The sequence below is a fragment of the Tauraco erythrolophus genome, unplaced genomic scaffold, assembly GCF_009769465.1.
Source record: "Tauraco erythrolophus isolate bTauEry1 unplaced genomic scaffold, bTauEry1.pri scaffold_56_arrow_ctg1, whole genome shotgun sequence".
Taxonomy (NCBI): domain Eukaryota; kingdom Metazoa; phylum Chordata; class Aves; order Musophagiformes; family Musophagidae; genus Tauraco; species Tauraco erythrolophus.
The window spans coordinates 232,117-238,491 of NW_028238624.1; positions in this window are offsets into that span (position 1 = coordinate 232,117).

A 6,375-nucleotide genomic window follows, 5' to 3' on the forward strand; every position below is an offset into this window, starting at 1 on the left:
CACCAAGAAGGAAATCCTGAACCAGCCCGAAGTGTATGGTCCAGTATGTACACATACTTGGACCCTGAGCTCATAGAATCATAGAATCGTCTGGTTGGAAGAGACCTTCAAGATCATCGAGTCCAACCGTTCAGCCTGCACTGTCAGGGTCCCTAAACCATGTTCCTCAACACCAAATCCACACACTTTTTAAACACCTCCAGGGATGGGGACTCCACCACCTCCCTGGGCAGCCTGTTCCAATACTTAACAATCCTCTCTGGAAAGAAATTTTTCCTGATATCCAACCTAAATTTCCCCCGGTGTAACTTGAGGCCATTCCCTCTTGTCCTGTCATTCATAATGTGGGAGAAGAGACCGACCCCCATCTCCCTACAACTTCCTTTCAGGTAATTGTAGAGAGCGATAAGGTCCCCCCTGAGCCTCCTCTTCTCCAGACTGACCAGTCCCAGCTCCCTCAGCCGCTCCTCACAGGACAAGTTCTCTAAACCCTTCACTAGTTCCATTGCCCTTCTCTGAACCCGCTCCAGCACCTCAACGTCCTTCTTGAAGTGAGGGGCCCAAAACTGGACACAGTACTCCAGGTGTGGCCTCCCCTGTGCTGAGTGTAGGGGGACAATCACTTCCCTGCTCCTGCTGGCCAATCCTGGATCCATGCCAGGATTCCGTTGGCTTTCTTGGCTACTTAGGCACACTGCTGGCTCCTGTTCAATCGGCTGTCGACCAGCACCCCCAGGTCCTTCTCTGCTGTGCAGCTTTCAGCTACACTTCCACAAAGTGCGACACTTGTGAGCCTCTCGAATGATTACGATGACAGCCGCCACTGCCCGGAGGCATCCTGGCCATCCTGTGCTGACTGCGTCCAATTGTTTGGAAAAATATGCTGCTGCTCACTTGTAGGGTCCCAGCCGTTGGGCTAAAACTCCCAGGGCCACTCCTCGTTTTCCATAACCAAAAAAGTTTAGTGACGTCTGGCAAGCCCAAAGCAGGGGCTCTCAGCAGTTCTAATTTTAACTCTTTGAATGCTCTTTTGGCCTCGTCAGTCCAGATTAATTGTTTCTGATTGTCTTTCAGTAATTCGTATAGAGGTTTCACTAACAGTCCGTCATTATGAATCCATAAGCCTCACCAACCTGTCGCTCCTAGAGAAGTTCAAAGTTCCTTTCCCATAGTTGGTTCTGGAGTCTGGCAGATGGCCTCTTTCCGTTCATTTCCGAGCTGTCGGTGTCCTTTGGAAATCAGGTATTCCAAGTAGATCACTTGCTTCTGCAGGATTTGGGTTTCTGTGATGACACTCGATAACCACTTAATCCAAGGAAGTTCAATAAACTCACTGTCCGTTCTTTACACCCTTCTCTCCTTTCTGTAGCTATCAAAACGTCATCCACGTATTGTAAAAGAATGCCATTGCCTGGAGGCCTTTCCCAAAGTTCCAATTCCCTTGCCAATTGGTTCCCAAAAATTGTAGGGCTATTTTTAAATCCTTGGGGTAACACTGTCCAAGTGAGTTGAGGTTTACATCCTGAATCGGGGTTTTCCCATTCAAAAGCAAATAGATTATGGTTTTTGGGGGCCGAGGTGAGGCACAAGAATGCATCCTTTAAATCCAGATCTGTGAACCATTCATACGTTTCTTTCAGGCTAGTTAATAAGGTGTACTACTACTGGATACAGATCCTCCGCAATTCTGTTTATTGCCCTTAAATCTTGTACTATTCTGTATTTCCCATCTGGTTTCTTTGCTGATAAAATTGGGGTATTATATTCCGATTCACATTCAATCAGTAACCCAAACTTTTGGAATTTTTCAATTGTTTCTTTTATGCCCCTTCAGTCTTCCAACCTTAAAGGATATTGTTTTATTCTAACTGCACCAGAACCAGGTTTTACTTCCACCTTTATTGGTACAGCGTTCTTTGCTTTCCCTGGAATCTCAGAAGCCCATACCCCTGGATACACTTGATCTGGGATTTCTTCAATCTCTGAGGTACCCTCAGTTTATTTTTTAAATTTAGATCATAGCCAAACTTCAGACTTCGATTAATAGATCATCTTTTACTCTGAATTCTACTTTACCCTTTTCAAAAATTATTTCTGCCTCCAATTGCTCTAACAGGTCCCGTCCAAGTAAAGGTTTTGGAGATTCTGGTAAATAAAGGAATTGGTGAATCCCTATTTGTTTTCCAATCTGAAATTTAATTGGCTGGAGAAAGAAAGCCTTTTTCTTCTGGCCAGTGGCTGCTATTACAGTTACAAAATCATGATCTACAGGTATTAGTTCTTGATTTAATACAGAATACGAGGCACACATTAAAAATTCTACCTCCTCATTCTGGTTCCCTAGCTTTAATTTAACCAGTGGATCCGCCAGGGTAGATTCCCCAGGTCCCTGTCATTTTGCTTCAGCAACCACCTCAGGCTTTAATTTAGGGCATTCCTTTTTCCAATGCCCTCATTTTCCACAGTAAGCACACTGATCTGATTGTAATGTTGTTTGGAAACCCCATCGAGATCCCCAAGGAGGCCCTCCTCTGCCTTTGCGTCTGCCTCCGGGGGGTCCTTGGGGTCCTGCACTTCATTCTTCTAATGCCGAGATTGTTGCTGTGGCTATTGTTCTACCTAATTTTCTCTTTTCTTTGCTTTCTCTGTTCCCGTACACCCTCCGTGCTTCTTCAGTTAATTTTTCTAAATCCCATACTTCAGGCTCTTTTTGGTTTTGGTATTTTCTTCTAATATCTTCTGATGACTGGCCCCAAAACAACAATACCAATTGATGCTGCCCTACATCAGATGAGGGGTCTAAGGTGGTATATTTACACATCGCCAATCGTAATCTGTCTAAGAATTCCGTGGGGGTTTCGGTTTGCCCTTGCTTTACAGCATAAAGTGCTGACCAGTTTACAGCCTTTGGGATTGCGTTCTCTAATCCAAATTTTATCCAATTTTGATATTGCTCTAATGTGCGATAGTCTGTACTATCGTTCGGATCCTAATGCGAGTCAGTCAGGGGAACACACGGATTGACTCCCCCTGCCAGCGTTCGGCTGTAATTTGAGCCTGCACTTGAGTTCGGGCTGTTCTTAGAATTAACTGTTTCTCAGTTTCAGTCATTGCATTTAACATTGCGTCTGTAACTTTCTAGTCTGAGTCTTCAGTATTAATTTAAACCAATGCCAAAACAAGGTGTGTGGGGGGGGGGGGCTGCAAATTTATAGCGCATTCCTTTTGCCACTCAGGATGATTTCTTAAAGTGAAGAAAAAATATCAGCATATACCACCTCATCCCATTTATAATTTCTTCTGAGAAATGGCATCAATTGCAATAAAGTCTTACAATTCCATTATAAGTATTATATTATTATCATATACTATATATTATATATATAGTATTAGTATATATTGTAAATATTATTACTCAGCCATTTTTCCTCATCTTTTAATTTATATAACAGCCACCACCAATTACAGTATTTGACTAAAGTTTTCTAATTTACGTTTCCTCCTGGGGGACCCCCAATATCTTTCCAAGACACATCCTAACGGACTCTTTTTTAAAATTTCTCCGCTTTGTTGGTTACCCCCTATTTACTGGATTATTATTATCCCAATCCTGTTGTTACCAAACAAACAACTAAAATTAAAATCACGCCTCCTAGATATAACCGATTATCATTAAAATAACTCGTTCACTCTTATTTTCGATCGCTTTGTCTATCTCCATCTGTTTCCCTCGTGGGAGGACAGAATCGCGGATCAAGACTCGGCACTCGCTTTGTACTGAAAGTACGTCTCAGTCACACACACACAAACAGGACAAAAACAAGTTTTACAACTACAACCACAAAAATATCCAACCATACAAACAATTAATACAACTCTTGGAATCACACAAACAATCATACAGGATTCAATCATTAATATTTCAGCTTCCAGATGGTTTCCGGTGGGACTGGAACCCACAATTGTAGTCATTTAAATAACCAAAGTGTACTTTTAAGGCGCCTCTGGTGGGACTGGAATCCACAATTGTAACCAAAGTATACCTTTAAGGCACTGGCTGTCTGGTATACGCTGTCCTGCTCAAGTCTCAGCTTACGGCTTACAGAGAGCTACCCTGAGTGGGACTGGAACCCACAACTGTAATCACTTACATAACCAAAGTACGCCTTTGAGGCACTAGCTGCCCGGTATACGCTATCCTGCGTACGGCTTATGGAGAGCTACCCTAATGGACCAGTCCCCAAACCAAAAGAATCAAAAAGAATACCTTTTCTAAGATGGAAGATGGTCCTTGTGTGTTCCCACAGTGATCCGATTCAGGCGAGGAGTCCCTCCGCCCAAAGGAGTCCTGTTCTCAGCGGGTCCTGCAGCCGAACAGAGAGGGTCCCATCTGAGGTGCCAAATCTGATACCAGAAAAGGAAACTGAACTTTCCAAGACTCGTTTTAGAGTTTTAGGAAGCAGGTATTCTTTATTGCAGCACTGGGCGCATGGGGGATTTCTCCTCCTAGCGTGCACACCCAGTTTCTGGACAGAAAATTAGTTATACACTACAATCATGCATAATTCATAACATATTTACATATTCTTAAGCAATTGGTTAATTTTCTCTCGCTTTACATGTAAATTACTTCTCATGCTCAGTTTTCCTCCTCCGCCCCTTTCTTCTGGGTCTGGGGTGTATTTAGGGTAGGTGGTCCGTGAGTCGGTGGTCGCGATCTCCCCCTGCCAGAATTACCTTTTCCCCCAAGTCACTGCATGTTCACAGCTCAGAAAAACATGAGAATAAAGTTAAACCGTTCTCTGGGATGTTCCCTGCAAGCGCAGACAGTTCTTGATAAAGAGTCTCCATTTTAATCACTGCTGACAGCTTCAAGAATGGACATCTTGTTAGTTTCTTTAGGTATGCGTAAATCACCTTCTGCTGGCTAAACCCTTCATGAAACTTTAACACAAAAACTTTAACCCCTTTATTGTTGGGTGACACTGGGACCAGTGGAGAGCCGGGCAGAGATGGCGAATCCGGGGAAATGCGGCGGACCTCGGCGCGAGTTTACCCATCCGACGGGAGATTGCCGCCTCCACCCGGGTTCTCCGCCTCTGCCGGGCTCGCTGCTGCTCCCTGCGCGGGTGGGAGGTTTTTTTTTGGCATGGGGGGGCGGGGGCAGTCGGAGCGCAGCGGCTTGCCGGTGCTCTCAAGCTGCCCGGCAGCTCCACCGGGACCCGTGAGAGCTGAAAAGTCGCTGCAATTGAAACGGAACCTTCTCAGACTCCTGTTGCAGTTTTACAAAGCAGGCGTTCTGTAGTTGCGCCGGGTGGGTGGGGGATGGCTCCTCCCAGCGTGCACACCCGGCCCCTGGACGGACACTCAGTTATTCGCTGCAATCGCACAGAGTCAGAACACGCCTACATAGGAAGTTTCACTCTCTTAAACAGTTGGTTCATTTTCTCTCGCTTTACATGTCGATTACTTCGCATGCTCAGTTCTCTCCCTCCACCCCTTTCTTTTAGGTCCAGGATATGTTTAAGGTAGGTGCTCCATGAGTCAATGGTCACCATCTCCCCCTGCCAGAACTCCCTTTTCCCCAAGTCACTGCTGCCCATGCTCGCAAGTGAGACAAACAGGAGAACAAAGTTGATACATTTTCTGGGATGTTCCCTTCAAGGGCAGACACTGCTGGCTACAAAGTCTCCCTTCTAATCTCTCCCGGCAGCTTCCAGGATGGTCACCTTGTTATGTTCTTCAGGTACGTGGCCTACTAAACCCTTCCTGAAATTCTTACACAAAAATTTTAACCCCTTCCTTATTGGATAACATGGTGAAGGGTCAGGAGCAGTCTCTTTTTGTTCTGGGTAACACTCCCACCTGAACATTCTTTCAACTTTTGTCCTTTTCCTCTCATCTTCCCACCATGCATCATGATGAAGAGCCTGGCTCAATCTTCTTAACCGCCTGACAGATACTGAAATGCTCCTACGAGATTTCCCAAAACCTGCTCTCCATATTTCGCAGTGTTCCCTCAGCCTTTTCTTCAGGTGGAAAGTTCTCCAGCCCCCTGCACACCCCCACACACCTGACTGTATTGATGCCCCTTACCTGAACTTGCTCCAGTTGATCAATGTCTTTCATGTCCTGGGGGTAGGAGGCCCCAAGCTCCGTGCGGCACTGTGGCTGTGGTCGAGTGAGCACGGAATAGAGGGGGAGAATCCCTCCCACTCCTCTCCCGACCATGCTGCTGTTCATGCAGCCCGAACGCTGTTGGCCACCTTGACTGCCAGGGCTCACTGCTGATTGCTGCAGCTTGTTGACCAACTAGGACCTTTTCTGCTGAGCTGCGCCCCAGCTGGGGCTGTTGCGCAGAGTCAGGCCACCCCA